The sequence below is a fragment of the Mus pahari genome, chromosome 3 (assembly GCF_900095145.1).
Source record: "Mus pahari chromosome 3, PAHARI_EIJ_v1.1, whole genome shotgun sequence".
NCBI classification, from domain to species: domain Eukaryota; kingdom Metazoa; phylum Chordata; class Mammalia; order Rodentia; family Muridae; genus Mus; species Mus pahari.
This window is the reverse complement of record NC_034592.1, coordinates 63,291,354-63,311,203: the sequence shown is the minus strand read 5'-3', so window position 1 is coordinate 63,311,203 and position 19,850 is coordinate 63,291,354. Positions and strand designations below refer to the sequence as shown.

General features: G+C 44.2%; 1 protein-coding gene across 2 annotated transcripts in view; it reads left to right on the top strand.

Annotated features, from left to right (window-relative positions):
• The first annotated feature begins 10,541 nt into the window (after positions 1-10,541).
• Positions 10,542-19,850, top strand: part of Sestd1 (SEC14 and spectrin domain containing 1) — a 98,066-nt gene continuing 88,757 nt past the window's right edge. Inside the window, exon 1 of one of the 2 annotated variants that reach the window (XM_021192358.2) lies at positions 10,542-10,590. The gene's annotated coding sequence lies outside the window, so the exon portion shown is untranslated. The remainder of the gene's footprint in view (positions 10,591-19,850) is intronic. The other variant, XM_021192359.2, reaches the window with a different exon arrangement.

The following is a 19,850-nucleotide window of genomic DNA, read 5'->3' as shown; positions in this document are numbered from 1 at the left end:
GCGTGGAGGGACCTCAGGGAGTTTGTCCCTTGTTGCATGGCTGGCATTAGCCATGTGGAACAAATGATCTTTCCCTGTCACACCCCCATTATCTTCTATGACCATGTCCATAGTTCTTGCTATTTGCATATGTTTATCTGCTTAATTTGTGTTGCATCTTGTATATTTTTTCTGCTCCATCCTCCAATTTGTTAATATTCATGTTTACTTGTCCCCAATATATATTTAACTCAATGATAACTTTTTATCTGCATATTTCTAATTTTTAGTGTCTAGAGCTTAGTAGAGCTTGTTTTCAAATGTGCCCCACCTCAGAGGGGTGGGGGGGGCAACACCTTATTTGTTGCTTATTTTTACATTTCCATCTTTTATTTCCTTCAATGTTTTGTGTTACTTCCTATTCTTTGCTCGGTAACTCCAATATTTGAAATTCCTGTTGGACTAAATGTGATGTTCCTTTTGATACCCTAGTGTATAGCTTGCCGATCATAACCCATGTTTAGTTGATTTTGGTCGGTAGAAGTCCTGCAGAGCTGGATTGATGATGTGTTTTTCCAAACCCTGCCCTCTGTGTGAAGTGATGCTCTCTGGGCCTGCTGCGATTCATTTCACAGTCTGGGGCTTCATGGGGTAGTTGCTTTCCATCAATCTTCACCAGACTCCTTTTCTGGATGCAGCTGGCATCAGGTCAGTATGTCTTGGCAGATTATGGCCCTTCTTGAGTTTTTCCTACAACTCTTATGACACTGGAACCACATGGAATTTTTTGTTTGGTAGCAAAAGAGACTTTTTTTTTCCAGTTTCCTTGTATTCCCCTTCTAATTCTTTCTTCTCCTATCATTCCATCAGTTATGCTTCCTAAGATAGTCAACAATACTCTGTCTTAGTCTCAAAGTATTTGCCATCATGATTAATTCTATCTATCTATCTATCTATCTATCTATCTATCTATCTATCTATCTATCATCTATCTATCCATCTATCTATCTATCTATCTATCTATCTATCTATCTATCTATCTATCTATCTATCATCTATCTATTTATTTTTAGTTTTTGCACTCAGAAACAATGGTAACTCAATCTCTGCAGCAACTAAAACCTCATCTTGCAAGCCTTATTAAAATCTGATTCCTCTGGTGGCAAATCCTTGTGGATCTGCCATAATACCTGGAAACTCTAGCAGCTACATCTTACCCTTCTGCTGTCCCCCTTCCAAAAAAGACCTAACTCTCTCCTGCTTCCTCTCTTCCTCTGGCTATCCCGGAAGTCCCTCCTACGCGCCCAGTGATCGGCTCTTTCACTCATTAGGGGATTGGTTCACAAGAAGTCACCTGAGTACTTGTAACTCACTCCTTGTCTACAGCCCCTCCCAGGAGAGCGTAATTAGCATACAAACAGCACCAGGCCCATCCACAACACATTCCCCAACCTCATTGGCTACTGCTTCTCCATCTCCTCAGCTTCTCAATCACTGCTTCCCAGAGCTGAGTGCTCAGACCATGCTCAGCACGTGTTGCTAACAGCGTCTACTCACCGCTACTCCAACAAACTCCAGAGAATCTTCCTAGTCCCAACTTCTTATCTTTGACTTGTAGGCATAACTGGAGATATATGTATGTCAATGTTAGCACTTCTGAAACAAAGTCACCCAATTCTGTCTCTCCCCTAGACTGAGTGCCCTCACCACCTCCTCCATAGAAAGTTGGATGTTGCCATTCTAAATGCTTAGGTCCAAACATCACCCTTATCTCTATGTTTTCTTTCTTTCTCTATTTTTTTCTTCACACTCCATACACAGTGTTAGGAAATCCGGATGCTTTCTCTTTGACATATAACAAGAATCTGATCACGTCCCGCAACCCCTTGTTGCTACTGCATAGGCCAAAGGCATGTTCAAATTTGTGCTGAGTAGTAGCTCTCACATCCCATCTTTTCCCTGTTCCTGGGCTTCTACTCAAATGACATTTATTCTGGCAGCACAGAAAAATCTGTAAAAGGATAACCCCCATCCATCACCCCTCTGCCTCCAGCTGGTTAAAGTGGGTTTTGTTTGGTTGTTTGATTGGTTTGGTTTGGTTTGGTTTGGCTTTATTCCACACAGGTTTTCTCTGTGTAGTCCTGGCTGTCCTGGAACTTGCTCTGTAGACCAGGCTGGCTTCAAACTCTGTCTGCCTTTGCCTCCCAAGTGCTGGCCGTAAAGATGTGTGCCACAATCAACTAGTTAGTCAAAGTCCTTGATTTGCTGAGAGGTGAAGACAATTGCCTAAAAGACCCCCGTCTGTCTCATTTCCTTCCTCCTACTTCCTCTACCTGCTGCCCTGAGGGTGTGTTCTCTCCACTCAGGATGACTTCTGGTTGTGGTTAGGGTTGTATTCTCTGCGGGAAGTGTTCTTGCTGCAGATGGCTGCTCTCATTGCACAGCCCTCCCCATCCCCAGTTTTTGCTCACTGTTTGGGGGGAACCTTCCAGATTATACCATCTCTCCCATTCTCTATCTGGCCCCCTTCTGTTTTGATTCCACAGCATTTATGTTATACTTGACCATTTGGATTTTGAAAATATACTTTCTGCCTCTCCCCCTCCCTTTCCCCACTCCCCGCCCCCTCCCCATAGTGTAAGTTTCATGGTATAGGATTTTTATTTCAGTTTCTGTGGAATTCTGAATACAAGTCACCAACCATGAGCACTGCATAAATAAATATATATTGAAAAAAGTGAGGGGGGAAAAAGACGACCATGAGAAAGAGTATAGTAAGGAAAGAGACATTCTCTCTGATCATTTGGGGCTTATAATTTGTGCAATAGCTCAAGATAATGTATGCCCTCCCATAAAGCATCCTCAATCTGTCAATCACAGCTTTTACATTTAGTCCCTGAATTTGCCTTGATTTGAGGCATTTGAATAACATCCCTGGGTTGTTTTTAACCCTGGACCAAAAGCACTTCACATTTTGAACATAACCACAAGTGTTCCTCATTCAGCTACAGCAAGGATGCTCAAACTTCCCCTTGAGATATCACATTCGTCACTTGCTTCCCAGCCTCTGCCTTCTCTGTTTTCAGCCTATGCACCTCTGACTCTTTCATTTTCAGTTGAAGTTCAAAGCCTCCGCAAACCTTTCCCCAGACACCTGGCAATGACTCATGTCTGGGTCCTGGGAAGATTTTGTGTGGAGTTTAGTTACAACTCTAGTATGTATCCTGTTGCACTCCATGTGTGTGTGTTTGTGTGTCTCTCAGTCAGACAGAGAGCAAAGTCGTGACATCCTCCTTTTTGTTCCCAGGTTTCCAGAGCACCGGAGTACTCTATTTTTGGTCACACGAACAAAGACATCTTTGATTTTATTTCCCTTAGGCTTCGTTCCCGCTCCCGTTTTTTTTTCCAAGTAAAATGTTTAAAGGTTGTTCACATAACATTAGAATCATGCATTTTCCTAAATGTAATCAGTTTGACCTGAACACAGAATCTTGGAATATCTGTAGATATTCTTGGAAGGAGGTACAGGACAATAATATCTTTAGACAAGACCCCAGACATTATTCATCTGGTTGCTAAGCTAAGTAGCAGCAACAGCCCTTGTCCTGAATTTGCTGCTGTAGTTTACATGGAGAAGTCTAGATAAAGAAAATACAATTTTAAAACTGGGCACCATAGTCTTTAGTTCCTGAGACTAAGGCAGAAAAATTATAACGAGTTCAAGGTAAGGCTGTGCTGTATAATAAGACCCTGTGTTTAAAAAATAGTTTTCTTCATCATTAGGAATGATGATTAGGATATATTGTTGGTGTTTCTGAAAAGTTTTTCCAATAAAAAATTTAAGGTTTAGAATAAAATGGTTAAGTAATATGTATGCAGTAGCTCCTATTATATGTTCCCAAAAGAAAAGCACTCTTTCTCTCCCCAAATTGAACACAATGTCCACAAAGCATGAACCTAATTTGTGTTTTCATTACACTGATGCACAGTGCGGAATCAAGTAACCCCACACCCTAAGAAGTGGCTCTAACCCAGAGTGACACAGTCTGTATTTGTCGAATGGCCAACTTAAAAAAGAAAGCAATTGCTTAAAGGCCCTTTGTTACATAATAATGTTGTATTCAGAGGGAGAGGGAAAGTTAGATTAATACAAAAGGCAATTCTTTCCATTTTCCACTTTACCCAACCAACCAAATCAATTCTTTGCTTCTGTATTGATGGTGCTTCCTGCAACTGTACTCCAAGCCACAGAACTTCCCATGGGCTGCCATTCAGCTGCTGGCCACAGTTTTACACACCTCTCCAGGGCATTTGGAAAGACTGACATGTGGGAAGACGCCTGCTGGATGGGTGGAGATAATTTCCAAATGTGGTTTGCCCTTGTTTTGCTCAAAAAAAAAAAAAAAAAAAAGTAGAAAAACATGAGAGTCATTTCTGACCATTGGAGAATTCAGTTAAGGAGGGGCCACTTCAGGCTCCAGCCTGAGGCTTTCCCAGTACAGAGCAGAACACAAGGCTCGATCTCTACAAGAAATGTTCTTGACCTTTCTATGCAGATGGCTGCAGCACTTTAGGAAAACAAGGGTGAACCAACTGGGTAATTTGCACTAAGCTCGTCCTTCACATTATTTTCTCATTTAAAGATAACCGAGACCCGGCCCCACATTGAAGTAGCATGTGCTGGAAGTGAAGAACCCAGCCCTGTACCTTAAAGAAAACCTTTTCAAGAGACAAATATTTCACTATGTATATTGAGCTTGGCGATCAAGTCCTCTATATCCTCAATGGTGAATAAAACATGTTCGGACTTAAAATTTTAGTCTTATTTCAAGTAATAAGTAAAGGCAGTCTGATGAAGTAAGAAAAGCGGTGTCTTTGTATAACCATCATGGGCAGATAGAAGGACTTTTCTAGGGCAGGGATTTGAGAATGCACTGGCAAATCAGAACATGAGTCTTTAAGCATATGATCTTCATATGAAATCATGAGACAAGGAAACAATTTACATTATTAGCCTAGTAGGTGACTGACTATATAAAATATTTCACAAAAAAATCATCTCCCAATAATATCTGCTCAGAGAAGAGCATACCCAGTCATGGCAGAGGACCTGTGTGGTACCCTTTCTCTCTCTATGGCAATGTTTCCCTTGGACAGTGGGGGATGCTTTCTCCATGCCCACAAGCCATTTTTGTTCTACCAGCCTCAGTGTTTTGCCAGTCACAAAATCAAAATATCAGCAACTTCAGAAGCAGCTCTTGGTCCTTGGAGCTCAGCTGTTGTTATGTCCTTCAGGCTGCTTGGCTGCTGGACAGACCACAGACACATCTGAGAGGAACAGACTGGACAGGAGAGTCAATGAGAGACGTTTTGACTTCAGTCTCTGAGATCTCCAGAAACGAAGTTTTCCCCTTAGGGCTTTGTGTTGCCCCAGGATTATTGTAGAATTCCTTCATCCTTCTACTTGACTCTAGTGTCAATTCCTTTGTCACTTGTGGAGTTTGACCTCAGAGACAGCCATTTCAACATACACCTGACACTTAATGCTTATGGGAAGAGATTGTATTGGAGATAGAGACCCTTGGCCTCATTAGCTTGCTTTAGCCTACTGTTCAATTGATATATTGTATATTGTCAGAAGTTTTTGCAACAATATGCTCTAACATTCGGTCATCATTTGGCATCCTTTGTTATATACAGCTAGAGCTTATATTAAGAAAGAGGAATGGACGTTATTCATTGAAATTACAGATTTTTTTCCCCTGACTGAAATTTTATTTCAGCTCCCAATACCTTTATAGCACTGTTGAGGTTTAAGGGGAATACTTTGTGTTATGCCCAAGTTATTTATTTACGAACATATAGATGATTAGAAACATCTATACACCTTCTGTTCATATCAACCAGTAAACAGGATGTCTGGATTCCAGTCTGTGATATTCTGTTTACTAACTCTGTTGCCTAACCTCTCTGTGTTCCAGGAAAAAGAAGACTTTGGAATAGAGGAAGACGTGGTTCCAGCTTAAAAAAAAAAAAAAAAAAATCCCATGATCTCATGACCAGAAAAAGATGTCAGTTTTGTCTTAAAAGGTTTTGATATTACTTTGTAGTGTTTTATTTGGCTTGGAGAGAGAGAGAGAGAGAGAGAGAGAGAGAGAGAGAGAGAGAGAGAGAGAGAGAGAGAGAGAGAGAGAGAGAGAGAGAGAGAGAGAGAGAGAGTTCTGTGGAGTAAAGCATTCAGTCTCTGGCTGAATCAGCAAGAGACCAAAACAAGCCAACAGCCTCCTCCAACCCAACAGTAAACACCTAACATCTTCAGAGTCATGTTAGAATATTTTAAAAGAGGACCCGATTTTTATACTTGTCTCACTAAAAGAGAAAGATTTTGATTTCGAAATTAAAATGTTAAATCTAAACAGGATAAAATTAAACACTTCATCATTTCTGTAAAATCATTACACTTTTTTTCTTAAAAATTTAATGATATATTAAATGCACATTATTAAAATTGATGCCATCTAGTTTGGCAATTTTCTTTTCTTTTCCTTGTTCTTTTTCATGACTGGGGGAACAAACCCAGGACTTTAGGGGATGGAAGCCTGCCAAGCACTCTCACGCTGAGTCACATGCCCCGCACTACTTTGACAATTTTCAGATTGTGAAACATTAAAAAGTTCCTAACTGTCTTTTTTGTTTGTTTGTTTTGTCCCTAAAGGCCAGTTGAAGGAATCCAGTCTTAAGTCCAGTCCCACAGTTTGGCTCTCTCTCAGAGCTTCTTTGGTCCTTGTTTGGTTGGTGTAAGGAAGGCTCAGAGCCCTGCTTTGAATGCTTGGTCCCCTGTTTCCTAACAGCTACTCCCTTGGGTGGCTCTTGCCCCATGAGGACTCCCCAGCTGACTGACCCCCCTCTGCTGCCACTCCATCTCCAGGCTTGGCTTATCTTTACCCAGGCTCTCTGTGCCTCCTCCTCCTCCTGATGGAACTAGACTTCCCTAGCCCAGTTGCTCACAAAGGCACTCCACTCCCTGTACTTTCTGTTTGCTACATTGTTTTATCCAGCATTCATAGTCTTCTGATGTGTCATGTGCTTTTCCTATGTATTGTGCTTATCATAAGTCTGTTCCCCCCATGCACACTGAAATACATAATCCAAAAAGCAAAGGTTTCCTTGTGCCTGTATCCTGTCTTAACTGACACTTGCATCTAAGGCAAAGTGAGTACCTAATAAATACCTGTAGAGATGACTGAATGCATGCAGAAAGCATGTTCTTTCCTTAGTCACATGTGGATGACCTTAATTCTTGGTTGCTTGATTTGATCAATGTTTTTGGACTGAACTCCCCCCACCCAAGGTCATTTTTTTAAAAACAGTGTGTCCTGCCTGCTCATCACACTCAGTAGAGATCAGTAACAGTTAGGGACCACACACATAGCCCGAGAATCCTTTCTGGGGACACCCCTTTAGCAAGGGTTATGGGAACCATAACTTCTCCAGGAAGGGGATCTAAGGGGTGTTCTGCAAACTTCCCAGTGCTCCAAAGCGCCTGTAAAAGGCATTAACAAGACTCATTTGCCTTACCGTGGAGAATTTGCCAGAGGCCCAAACATACCAGGTATGGAACACGCTCCGAAAGAGTGGTTTCTGATATTAGTTTGTTAGGGAAAAACAAACAAACCCAACAANAACAAGATGAGTGTTTTCTTTTAAATAGATTCACATCATTTAAAATTAAATCTAAATGTGGCTTTAAAAAAAGCCCATGGGAAATTGTATGGGAAAACATAAAATTTAGAAACATTTCACTTAAAGTCTCATTCAGAATGTTTTTCTCTAACCTTGAATGTCTGTCTCCTTGCACACTGCAATGGAGCTGCAGGGTCTCTTAGTGCAGAGCATCTAAAATGATATTTAAGAGGCACAAATGTAAAGATCTCAGAGCTGCAAAATGCAGTTTGGGGAAGATAAGTTTTTAACTACTGTGTCTCTGTGGTAAAAACTGAAAAAAAAGATTGGGGGATAATTTTGTTTCTATAACTTATGTTTGTTTTTAGTGGATGACACCTTGATAGGTTTGGGTAGCGTGAGAGGAAGGAAAGAGTTCATGATGTATCAAGACTGGCTTTAAGATGCTCTCATTCACAGTGGGAAGTGGAGATTCCGTTCTTGGGCACAACTTAAGAGGCACCAACTAGATGGAGAAGGTGGGTGGGCTTCGAGCAAAGGGCACACAGAAGAGGGAACATACTGTGACTGCTGTTGTCAGATGTTCCCAAAGCTACACGCAGAAGAGCCTGGATGTTCTGTGCTCAGAAACCAACTGTAGCTCTAGGTTCAGATTTGTGGACAACTTAATATACTTTGTTTCATATTTTGTCAGGATGACATATAGTACAAACATTGTTATTATCACTCCCTTTTAGGGTTGTCATACTGGTTGAATTGGTGCTTGTCCAAGGTCACAGAGCTAGGAAATTATAGATCTAGTAGCTCCCCACTCTACTTATAATTTAAAACAGGTGATGTTTCTACCAATATCATTATCTACCATCTGAGTTGGAGACACACAGTTCAGTTCCACAGAGCCAGCAGAGGGATCTTAAAGAGAAAATGTCACTGCATAGTAAGTAAGGAATGGCCCCTGGGGGTTCAGGCAAGTGATAGATACTTGGTTTGCAAGGATCTGGCTCTCTCTCTTTCTCTTCCTCTCTTGCACATCTCTCTCTCTCTCTCTCTCTCTCTCTCTCTCTCTCTCTCTCTCACACACACACACACACACACGCACACACACACAAACACACACAATTCTACAAATGCTTACACAGAACTCTGGCTGTGAGGCCTACTCAGCTGAAAAGATGGAGCTGAGTTCCCTCTGTCAGCTACTGGAAGGCGCAACACCCTCATTTCTGTGAATCCATACTCCAGTGTTTTTCACTTGTTTTGTTCCTTCCTCTTGATCCTTATCAGGTGACTGAGTGACACTCCGAGGGACCCATGGGTAAGTAGAGAGTACACACAAAAGTCAGATGGTGGTGAGAATTACTGGAGAGGATCCTTAGGCACACACTTGTGTTATTTGGATAAGTGAAGAATGTGTGTGGAGAAAACACAGGTTTTAACATGATAAGCAGAGAATCCCACCCGGCAGAGGGAGGAAAAAAAAATCACATTAGGAGTTTGTTGTAGATCCTCTTTGATAGATAGATAGATACTTCTTGTTAGATAGATAGTGACCTAACCTCAACAATTAAAGAGAACACAATCACAGGAACTCAAAGGTTCTACAAAAGTAGAGAGGAAAGAATGTCTAATTTATGGTGTGTGGGGTGAGGATGGTGAGGGTGGCTGGCGAGCCAGTACTAGGAAGAAGTCATGAGCTGTTTTTGGGGATGTTAGGAGTTCTTCTGGCTAATCGAGGGATGGATTTCAGGTGGGAGGAGCTATGGAAGCATAGCCTCAGAGCCTGTGGAATCTGTGCGCTGTGTGGATGTGGCAGAAGATAAAATAGCAGGTGAAGAGGTTGTGGAGTCTACTGTGGATTCCAGTCTACTGCCAGATGCAACCCGTGAGGGTTTTCAGATACAGAAGAGGCATGCTGGGACTTCGTTTGTGGGGGGCCAGCGGCAGTTACATGGAACTCAAGCAGAAGTGAATCTAGGAAGCCATGGTTCTCAAGAGTGGGTAACAGAAGGACTTCTTTGACCAAGTAGTAACAATAGACACAGATTGGTCACCTAGAATTAACAGGAAGAAATTCGCTCTCCGATTTTTCAGTCAAGCAGCTTAAACAGAGAAAGTTGGGTGTTTATTTGGAATGGAGAAAGATTGTTAACGAAACTGGGTGATACTGGAGTGGCCTTGTGCGTCCTATGGAAGACCAGGCATGGCGACCATGTGGCCATTGTGGTTTTGTGCGGATGACTCTTTTGAACTGAATTCAGGAAATGACCTAAAAGTGACTTGTGCAATAAAATAATAAAGAGGACACTGAAGTAGTCATCATCAGAAAGCCCCGTTTGTGAATTTTGGATCACGCAACAGAAAGATCCCCAGAGCCAAACAAAAGTCTGGAATCCCACCCAGCCTTTTCCCCTCCAGTTTCCAACCCTGGGTGCATGGTACCACAGGCATCCCAGCACACAGTGGTCTCTACACCAGGCGAGACCTCAGAGACTCTGCAAGTGGGAGGTGGGTGAAGCAGGAGGAAACAAATAGGGTGTTAGGACCACTCCAGCCACACTTCCTGACCCCCGACCGGGGCAGCTTCCACCACCCACGCGGTCCAGCTCTGCGGGGTGGGGACCACAGGACGTCAATCCCAGGCGCCCCGCCCCCTTCCGCGCCGGGCGGGGTCTCCGCGCGGCCGCCACGGGCGCACGCGAGGTCGCGCGGACAGGGCCGGGCCGCGGGTGCCGGGAGGTGGCCGGGCCACCCGCGCCGCCGCCCCCCAGCCTGACGCACGGAGGGCCGGGCAGCGATTTGCCGCGGGCCCGCCGCCCGGGCCGCTCCGCCCCCGGCCCGCCTCCCTCCCGCCTCGCCCAGCTCTCCGCCCGCCGCGCCGGCGTCCCCGCGTCGTCCCCAACGCCCGCCAGCCCGGCCCGCGCCAGCCAGGTGAGTGCGGCCGCGCGGGGCGGGGGGCGCAGGCCGCGCGGGACAGGGACGCGCGTGGCGCGGGCGGGAGGGCGGCGGCGGTCCCCCCACCCCGCTACGCCGCCGGCTGGTCCGCGCCCGCCGCAGACAAAGCGCCCGAGGTGCGAGCCCCGCGGGCCCTCCCCGTTCCCGCCGCCTCGGCCTCGGCCCGCACCCGTTGCGCCCGCGCCCTGGCGGGGTCCCTGGGCCCCGAATCCAGCAACAGGTTTGAGTGTCAGCCTGGATTCATGGGGTTCCCCTCCCTCCCCGCGTGCGAGCATCTCGGGCAAGACCCCGCGCCCCCGCATCCCGGCCCGCTCCTTTGTGTGTGCCGGTAGCTGCCGGTGCGGGACGCGGGTTGCAGGGCCCCAGCTCCGGGGTTGCCCGTAGGGCTCGGCTTCCCCAGGGCCTGCGGGCGGGTCACACAGGGCCACAAAGGGAGGCCAGAGATACTTGGCCAGGGTGCGGGGACCTGAGATATCTAGTGTCCCTTAGAAAGGACAGTCTCAGTCTGCCTGGCTCTGGAGGGGATGGTGGGATTCACCCTCTCTGTGGCTGGGCATGCAGACAACACTGACAAACCCTTGACTCTCCAGGCTTTGACACCTTCTCACACATGGCCCTCACCCAGAGAAGTTGGGAATTCTGCTGTGGGAATAACTAGACAGCTGCATTTTGACAGGTCCTAGCTGTCTTCAGGTTTTGTCTGTATCCAGCATAACCCACCATGCCTGCCTGCAGTTTGACAAGCTCTCACATTAAAATTGTCATTCAGGGTACCCCCCCCCCATGTTGGAAAACCCCTGTGGTTTTCTTTGGTTGAATCAATTTTATTTTTTTTAGGGGGATGGATTTACCCCCATCAAGGATGAAATCACAATAAAGAACAGTATCTTTGTTTACAAACCTTGGGACTTGTCACACCTAGCTGGTTTCATTGGTATGCTATTTTAGTATAACAATACTAAATAGAAGGAAAATATCTTCCTTTTGCTTTAGGCAATCAAATACTTTCTTTGTTCTAGAACCAGGAAGCATTTATACATAATACTTTTTTTGTGGACAGAACTTGGTGGCTGCCTTTACCCTGTAACAATGATGACAACAAAACTCCAAAGGAATTACTAAGCATTTGCACATCTCTATTGATTGTTTTTATATCCCCAATTCCAGGAAATCATTTTGCTGAATATGTATTCAGACATCCCAGATCAATTTAACCTTAAACACAGGCCCTACTCTATGCATTTAAAGTTTACCAGCATTTTAACCACCATGAACGAGCCTTGGTCCATGGAAGAGATTAGGATGCAGTGATGGACCCAGAAATTTGGAAGCAGATTGCAGAACATGCAAGGACAGAAAGTAGGGTCTACCTGAGTTTCAGTTGATTGGCAGGCGCCTAAAGGTATTATAAAGAGGCACTCTCACTAATGATGTATCTGAAAAAAAAAAAAATCCCATTTTGATGTATGTATATGTATACACATATGTATTCTATAAGGATTCCCTTAGAACAAACACAGTTTAGTAAGTTTGATTTTTTTTTTTTAAAGGAAGATTATAGCAGATCTGTACAGTTTCTTTGGAATAAGCTCACTTTATTAAAAACACCATGTGTAGTCTCTTACTTCCAAAAGCTTTTCTTTAGCTTTTGAAAGCAAACACAGTAATCTCTTTCGGGGAGCGGGGTGGGGGGTGGGGTAGGCCGTTTACTAGTGTGCTGGTTAGTTTTGTTAACTGGATTTACCTGGGAAGAGGGGATCTTGTTTAAGGAATTCTCTCTATCAGATTGTCGTACTGTATGTCTGTGGGGGCATTTTCTTGACCAGTGATACGTGTGGGAGGGCCCAGGACACTGTGGGTTGACACTGTTTCTGGGCTGGTGGTCTTGGCTTACTTAAGACAGCAAACAGAGCAAGCCATGGAAGCAGGCAGCTTCTGCCTCAGTTCCTGCCTTCAGTTCCTGCCCTGGTTACCCTGCTGGAAGGGAATTGCTGGTAGATTAGACCTTGTAAAGTGAAGTAAATCCTTTCCTCCTCGAGTTGGTCAGTGTTGTATTACAGTAGCAGAGGCCCATAGAATAGAAAAGCAGGGTATTTCGAATAAAAGGAGGGAAAACTTAGATTCCTATAGTAGGCTTGTTTGAGATCTATCTCATGCCATAGCATTCACTCTTATAGTGGAGGATTTTGTAGTTTTGTATTTTTATGAGATTATGTAAGCATCACAGCCACCTCTAGGCAAGCATAGCTGCTCCTTGTCGCCGTGGATTCATTTGTCTTTTTTTGGGCATGCCCTAAGTGGTCTTTAATTCCTTAGCTTGTCATCAGTGTTCATCTATATTATAGTATGCCATTTTTATAACAGAATAATATTCCACTGTATGGATATACCAAAATCTATTAATTGAGCGGCTGTGCATTTGGGTTGTCTTACATTGACTGTTTTGGGTAACGCTGTGGTGTACACTCATCTTCAGATATTTTATGTATATATTTTCATTTCTCTTGGGACTCTACATCTGTGTGGAATTCCTGGTCACATGGTGAATACAGCGTTTTGAGGGACCATTAAACTGTTTCCCGTAGCTGCCTTACATTGGTATTCTCACCACTAATGTGTGAAGGTTCTGTTTTCTTTAGTTAATTTATTTTTGAGGTGGTGTTGGTGTTCCTGCTCAGAGTCTTACACGTGCAGGCATTTTACCAGCTGAGCCACACCTGCAACCCCTGACCTGAGGGTTCCCCTTTTCCATAGTTTTATTGCAAATGTTTGTTTTATTTGATGAGCCCTGCCAATCCTAATGGCTGTCAAGTGATGTGGTTTTTATTTGCATTTTACCTTCTTGTGTTTCTATTAGTATTTGCATGTTTTCTTTGAAGAATGTTTATAGTTTATGCCCATGTGGGTATTTTCATATTTAATATCTAAATTGCTCTAGAAGGTAGGTAGACTTTATGAGGTTTACTGGCAGGTGCCGAAAGAGTCTATGATTTGCTTGTTTTAAAACTTTACTCTTAGAGACAGTCTGCCTTTTGACTTGACTTCCTGCATTCTTCTGCTCGATGAGGCATGCAGATGTTTCATTTTGCTTGGTTAATGAATGGCAAAATTGGGGGAAAACTTAAACCAGATTTAAGGAAGCAAGTGTATGAGCATACTGCTTTGTTACTAGACTTTGCTGTGTTTCTAAAGAGAAATTGTCCCCCCCCCCAAGGTCCTAACTCCTAAAGGAGGAAAGTCATGGTTACCTTATTTTAGATGAGGAAACAGAGTATCTTGTTCTTCATGCCTACCTGATCCTACAACCCTTGTTCATTCTTTCTGACAGCCTGTAAATTCGGTGGCTTCTATTTCCCCATTAATTTATTCCCTCTAGGGCTAAAAATAATTGAATGATTTGTTCAAAAATAATCATATTTCTCTGTGTTAAACTGGAATTAAATTTTAGTTTGGAGGGTGCAGTTTCACTTTGAAGCTTTTACGCATCCCTTAAAATTCTAATATGTGGAGAATCCCCAACGCTGTAGATGCTAGGAGGGGCCCATCTAGTATTTATTTTTCATTACAAATCCATTGTGCAGTGTGGTACCTGACCTGACACATAGGCAGGGACTGGCATTTGTCAAATAAGTGAGGACAAATACATTTATCAATTAGAAAAAAGATACTTTTTCAAAAAAGAATGAGATTTAGAAAATCTGGCATAGATACAAATTAGAAATTGACTGACCTCTCTTGTCATCATGTCTTCCGTCACCATGTCTTACGTCACCGTGTCTTCCATCACCGAGTGATGGTCTGTTTCAGAACCAGGCATCCAGCCTGCTTGTTTCTACATTACCCAGTAGACACTTGCCGGAGTTGGACCCTGGGTCTCTGTTGAGTGAGTGAATGAGCGTGTGAGTGAATAAAAAGAATTAGTGTTGGCTGTCCTAACTAGAGCAGCTGCAGGAGGTGACTAATTAAGCTCTGCTTTTATTATGTAGTTTTATTTATCAAACATGGAACACGCTAGCTATAGGAACTGAAAGAATCCTGGGAGTGTCTTCCCTCACTTCTTGTCTCTTTACTTCCCCTCATCCCAGCAGGGAGATTCCCATTTCTGTACCTGTATCTTTGTGTGTGCGTGTACACACATCCCCATGACCCACCACAGACAGGACAGTGCATTCACGGGAGGCTTTCTTTCTGATGGGATCCTAGTTCGTGGATCCTTCTGCTTTTTCCCTTGAATATATTACGACTTCCGCATCTGTAGTCACATGTGATAAATACAATGTTTATGTTCCCTTTTCAGTTTGTGCTTGCAGGATTTGGGCGTCCAGACTAAACAGAGCCTTCAGAGCTTAGTGGGACACTTTCCCTGTTTCTGAGCCCTGGGGCAGATAGAGATGCCTGTCTTGTCGGTATGCATTAGCTATCACCTGACACCTGTGGGGAACGGATCACCCTGAGATGACCTTTCTGATTTTCCCCATTCTTTCTGTCCTATCAGATTCCCACACTTGTTTTCTGTTACACTTTATGAGTTGACAAAGGTAGATGATTAACTAAGTCAGTATACATAGGGTCATAGTGGCTTTTCTCATAGAGAATGATACTGTAAGCCCTACATGTCTGTTTACTGGCTGTGAATCATAGGTGGGCTTCTTGCTCTTCGGATTCCACTGTCTGGTCATACAGTTTGATAATTTCTATGCACAGGGTCTGGAAATGTTAAATGTAACATGAGGTCACCATATGAGAAAGGCAAGTAGTTGCGTCTAATAAAAGTGAGAAAGACTGGAGGTATAGTGTAGTTGGTAGAATGATTGCCTAACGCATGCAACACCCTTCTTCAAGCCCCTGCACTATATAAACCAGGAGTGGGGGCACATGCCTGTAATACCAGCCCTTGGGAAGGGTTAAAGATCAGAAGTCCTATTCTTGGCTGTAGAGGGAGTTTGAAGCCAGCTTGGCATACGTGAGACCCTCTCTCATGATGAAAATAATGGCCTGGTAAGAGTTTCCAGTGGGAGAAGGTGCCTGGTAGCAAGCCTGATGTCCTGATTTCAACCCCTGAGACTCACCTGGAGTGGAGCTAGAACCAGTTCCCACAAGTTGTCCATGACCTCCACCAGTACACCTTGGCAGGTCCCCCCCACCACCACTCCCCCCCCCACCCCACCCCCCCGTCTCCTGGAAAAAATACGAAGGAAAGAAGAAAACTAAAAGTTTTCTAGTAATAAACTGTCACATGCTTTTCAGATATAATTTGTTACTGTGGCTGTTGTGATTATGCTTTAGCTTAGTAAGAACAAACCTAAGGGGACAGAGTGATGGCGCTTGGCTGGCTTCCACTGAGTTGGAAGGATTTGTAAAAACTCCAAGGCTATCTATTTAATTTTGGCAGGCAGGTCTTCCCAAACACTTGAGTCTTTTGAGGCAGGAAAGCAGAGGAAAGTCGTAGAGTGCAGAGACCTGGGATAGTTAGCTTGTGTTATCGATCATCTGTTACCTATTATCTGTTTGACTTCAGACAAGTGAGTGTCTCTCCACAAAAGGGGATGACACCACCTGTTATATAGGTTAGTCAGCAGGGAGGCGACTGTTGTAGTGACTGGCTTCTGGTTAGTCTTTGAATACTTTCTCTTCTCTTACCTTTTTTTTTTTTTCTCTTTTTGCAAAACATTAGTGACCCGTAGGCCTAAGTCAGAGATGTAGACTGTCACACTTGATAACCACTGACCTACCTGCCCAGATCCTCAGCAAAGGAGCTGCTCTTCCCCATCTGACAGTTCCTGGCTAGGTCTTCATTCATTACACCTGCCCCTTCTTGGGGTGGGGGATAGTGGGCCCTCAGTCCAGGGAGCTAAGTGTCCTGCAAACTGAAATACTGATGTACAAACAGCGCATCTAGGGTTGAAGGAGACTGCTTATTTATTAATGAGTTCCATGAATAAAATACAGATAGAGAATTGTTAATGTGTCCTAATGTCTGTGCTTGAGAGTGGCCCTTTTCTTTTCTCAGTACTTTGTTTTGCCCATGATTGTTTGACCTACATAATTTATTACTTAGTACACATTCCATTTCCAGTGTGCTCAGGTAGAGAGTATGGGGTAGAGGCCCTAGAAGGAAGCCCTAGAAGGAAGCTCTGACAGTGGGCTGTGTATGTATGTTAAGACCCAGGCAGGACAAGTCACTTAAAGTTCAGGATTTGCAGAAAATGCAGCTTCTTGGAAAGAAGTTGAGAGAATCTGCATTAGAATTCCCCGTCTTCTCTGGCCTTGCAGAGTCATTTAGAAAGGAGTCTGGCCTTGTCAGCTGGTTTGTAAAGAGCTATTGATTATATTCTCGAAAGATGGTAATATTGTTTTTCCTTTAATAGGGATTGCTAGAGTGTATGCTTCTCTTTCAGCTCCATTGATTGGATATCTTGGCACGCTTTGAGTGAGGGATATGCAAAACTAGAAATGGTATTGGAAGATCACAAATGAACTTGATGCCTAATAATCCCACAGAAGAATTGGGAAACTCTGGAGGCTTCAGTTTCTACTTAAAGAGGGTGAAATTGCAGTGTTTAGGTTAAAGGGCACTTCTGCCAGGGAGAGCTCAGTTGCACCATGTAGATTTCCCCTGGCACCGAACAAGTCTTTTTTATTTTTTATATCTGGAGAATGCCAAACACACTGGGAGTCCGGGGAGAAGAGGTGGAACTTGTCTTCCGGGGGCTTATCCTTTAAGTGGGAGGCAAGGGATGGGAATGCCAAGTGTACTGACAGGGCTGTCAGAGTTTATGTCTGTCTTTCGTAAGATCAGTGTGCTGACCTGAGCTTTGGTAAGGTGTCACCAGTCTCTCCTGAGGAACACCGACAGGGACAATAGCAATGTGACTGTGCATCTTTATCTCGGTTGTTCTGTACAGGTCACTTCGCTTCATAAGAGAAGTCTCCTTCACGAAGTCTTCCCTGTGGACTGGGTTTCCAAACTCTTATGATGGTTCCAAAAGCCAAAGCTGGATTTGAAACACCTCAGGGTGACTCCCTGCTTTACAGTTTTAATAGTTTATACATTTTATGTCCTTAATCCATTTCAGAGCAGCATGTGGTATAAATACATGAACTCCATGGGTGTGAAGGGTTGAGGACATGAAGGCAGACAGACTCACAGGTCAGGGGCCAGAGCTGGTGACTAGGTCTTGCTCCACAGGTCAGCGTGGCAGGAGGAGCTCTGAGCTCTGCTTATTGTCATGGGTAGGAATCCAGACAGCATGAGCGTTGGCGCTTGCTGTCCTTGGTGTAGATGAGATACATGGCATGCTAAAGACACAATAGGTAGGTGGCTTTTAAGTTTAGATTTTTCAGGGAGAGAGGCCAGTTTGAAGAAGAAGCTGACAATGTGCTGGATTGGCAAGCAGTTAGGATCCAAGGACATTTAAGGAGAAGTGACGTTGGTGGGGAGAGTCTCAGCACGTAGTAGAGGTGACAGGGCTCCCTTTAATCTCTGGATTTGGATTTCTTGGCTTTCCCCCTCCCTACGTTACGTTCACAGTTTATGTTAGTCCAAGTCCTTTTCCTTATTCAGGTTAGTTTTGCTTTGCATAGGTAGTGCATCCATAGACTTCAGTTTATATGAGGCAAGAAGACTCGTGAAGACTTACTTTTATTCTTGTTCCTTGAGCACTGTCCTGTGTGAAGCTGCCTGTCTTAGAATGTCCATGTGCCCTTCCAGCAGGATCTGTTTCATGCATGTGTGCTTTCTTACCCTTTTCACATTAAAGACTCCTCAGACCCTATTGCCACACTGTCTTCCAGGGCAGCGCGCACACTGTATGAACCTTGGCTTATTTTTCCTCATACTGGAACTCGAAGAGCTTTGTTCTCCTCCCCTGCCCATTCTCTCTTTACCTCTCCTCTCCCCTCTTCCTCTCCCTCCCCTCTCTCTCTCCCCATTTTTCTCTTCCCCCTTCCTCCTGTCCTGCCTCTTTTGCTGCTTTCTTTGGAGATAAGGTCTCATGTAGCCCAGGCTTGCCTGGGACTCTGTATAGCTGAAGATGACATCAAACTCCTGATCCTCCTGCCTCCACTTCCCAGGGACTAAGATTATTGGTCTGAGTACTGCACTTGGATGATTTATATATTTTTTTGAGATAAGCCTTGCCATGTTGCCTATGAGCTACGTTGGGTTCACATGATTTTCCTGCCTTAGACTACCACACAGCTGAGACTACTGGTGTATGCCACACTTAACAATTGTCTTTTTTAAAAATGCATGTGTGTATGTGTGTGTGTGAGAGAAGTGTGAGTGTGTGTGTGTTTGTGTGTGTATGTTTGCTGCAGGGGTCAAACTCAGCACCTCATGTCGGACAAGTGTTTGCCATGCCTCATGTGGGTGAGTGCTTGGACACTGGGCTGTATCCCCCGCCTCTGTATTGTACAAGGTCCCTCTCACGGAGTTTCACGCTCCTCTAACCTTACCTGACAGTGGTAGATTAGTCAAAAACAAACCAACATTGGCGTGTCACTGGTGACTAAACTCCAGACTTTATTTAGGCATCATCTCCTTTTCCAACCCTTACTGCCCCTTTCCTGGCCCACGGTCCCCCCAGAAGCCTACGTTGCATTACTCATTTACTTTTGGCTTGGCCTTGTAGTTTTGGATGACCCTCATATTTTTGAAGTGAGAACACCCCTAAATGTGTGTCTGATACTTTGCTCATCACAGCTGTGTTATGGGTGTATCTTTGACAAGTCCTGATGTTTCTGTAAGCATTCCACTTACTTTATGTAAGGCTTGAACTTGGGTGAGTTCATAGGTTTTAGTGCCTGAGCTGGCAGATGTGGGAGCTTGGTTGTCTAGGTCCAAGCCCCAGCAGTGTGATCTTGGCTTACCTTTGCCTGGCCCTTGCTCCTGGTGCCTACCACACAGGAGTTGTGGTGGGATTAAATGGGAAAGTGTGTGAGAAGCTTAGGGGGGCATCTGCCGCGAGTCTGATGCTGTGTAAGTGCTTACTAGGATTAAAATTTGTACTGTTTTTGGATGTCAGAATAATACTGTAATCAGTTCCTTTTGTTTGTTTGCTTGCTTTGTTTTGTTATTTCACAGTTAATGGAGATGGAAGGGACTTGTCAGAGTGTTTCCGGAAACTGGATTTTAGGTCTCTCTTAGAGTTCTTTAAAGGAGCAGAGTTGATGGAATGAATTCAGATTGGTTTACAGGACGCAGTCTGGGCAGCCCAACCGTGGCTGTCTCATAG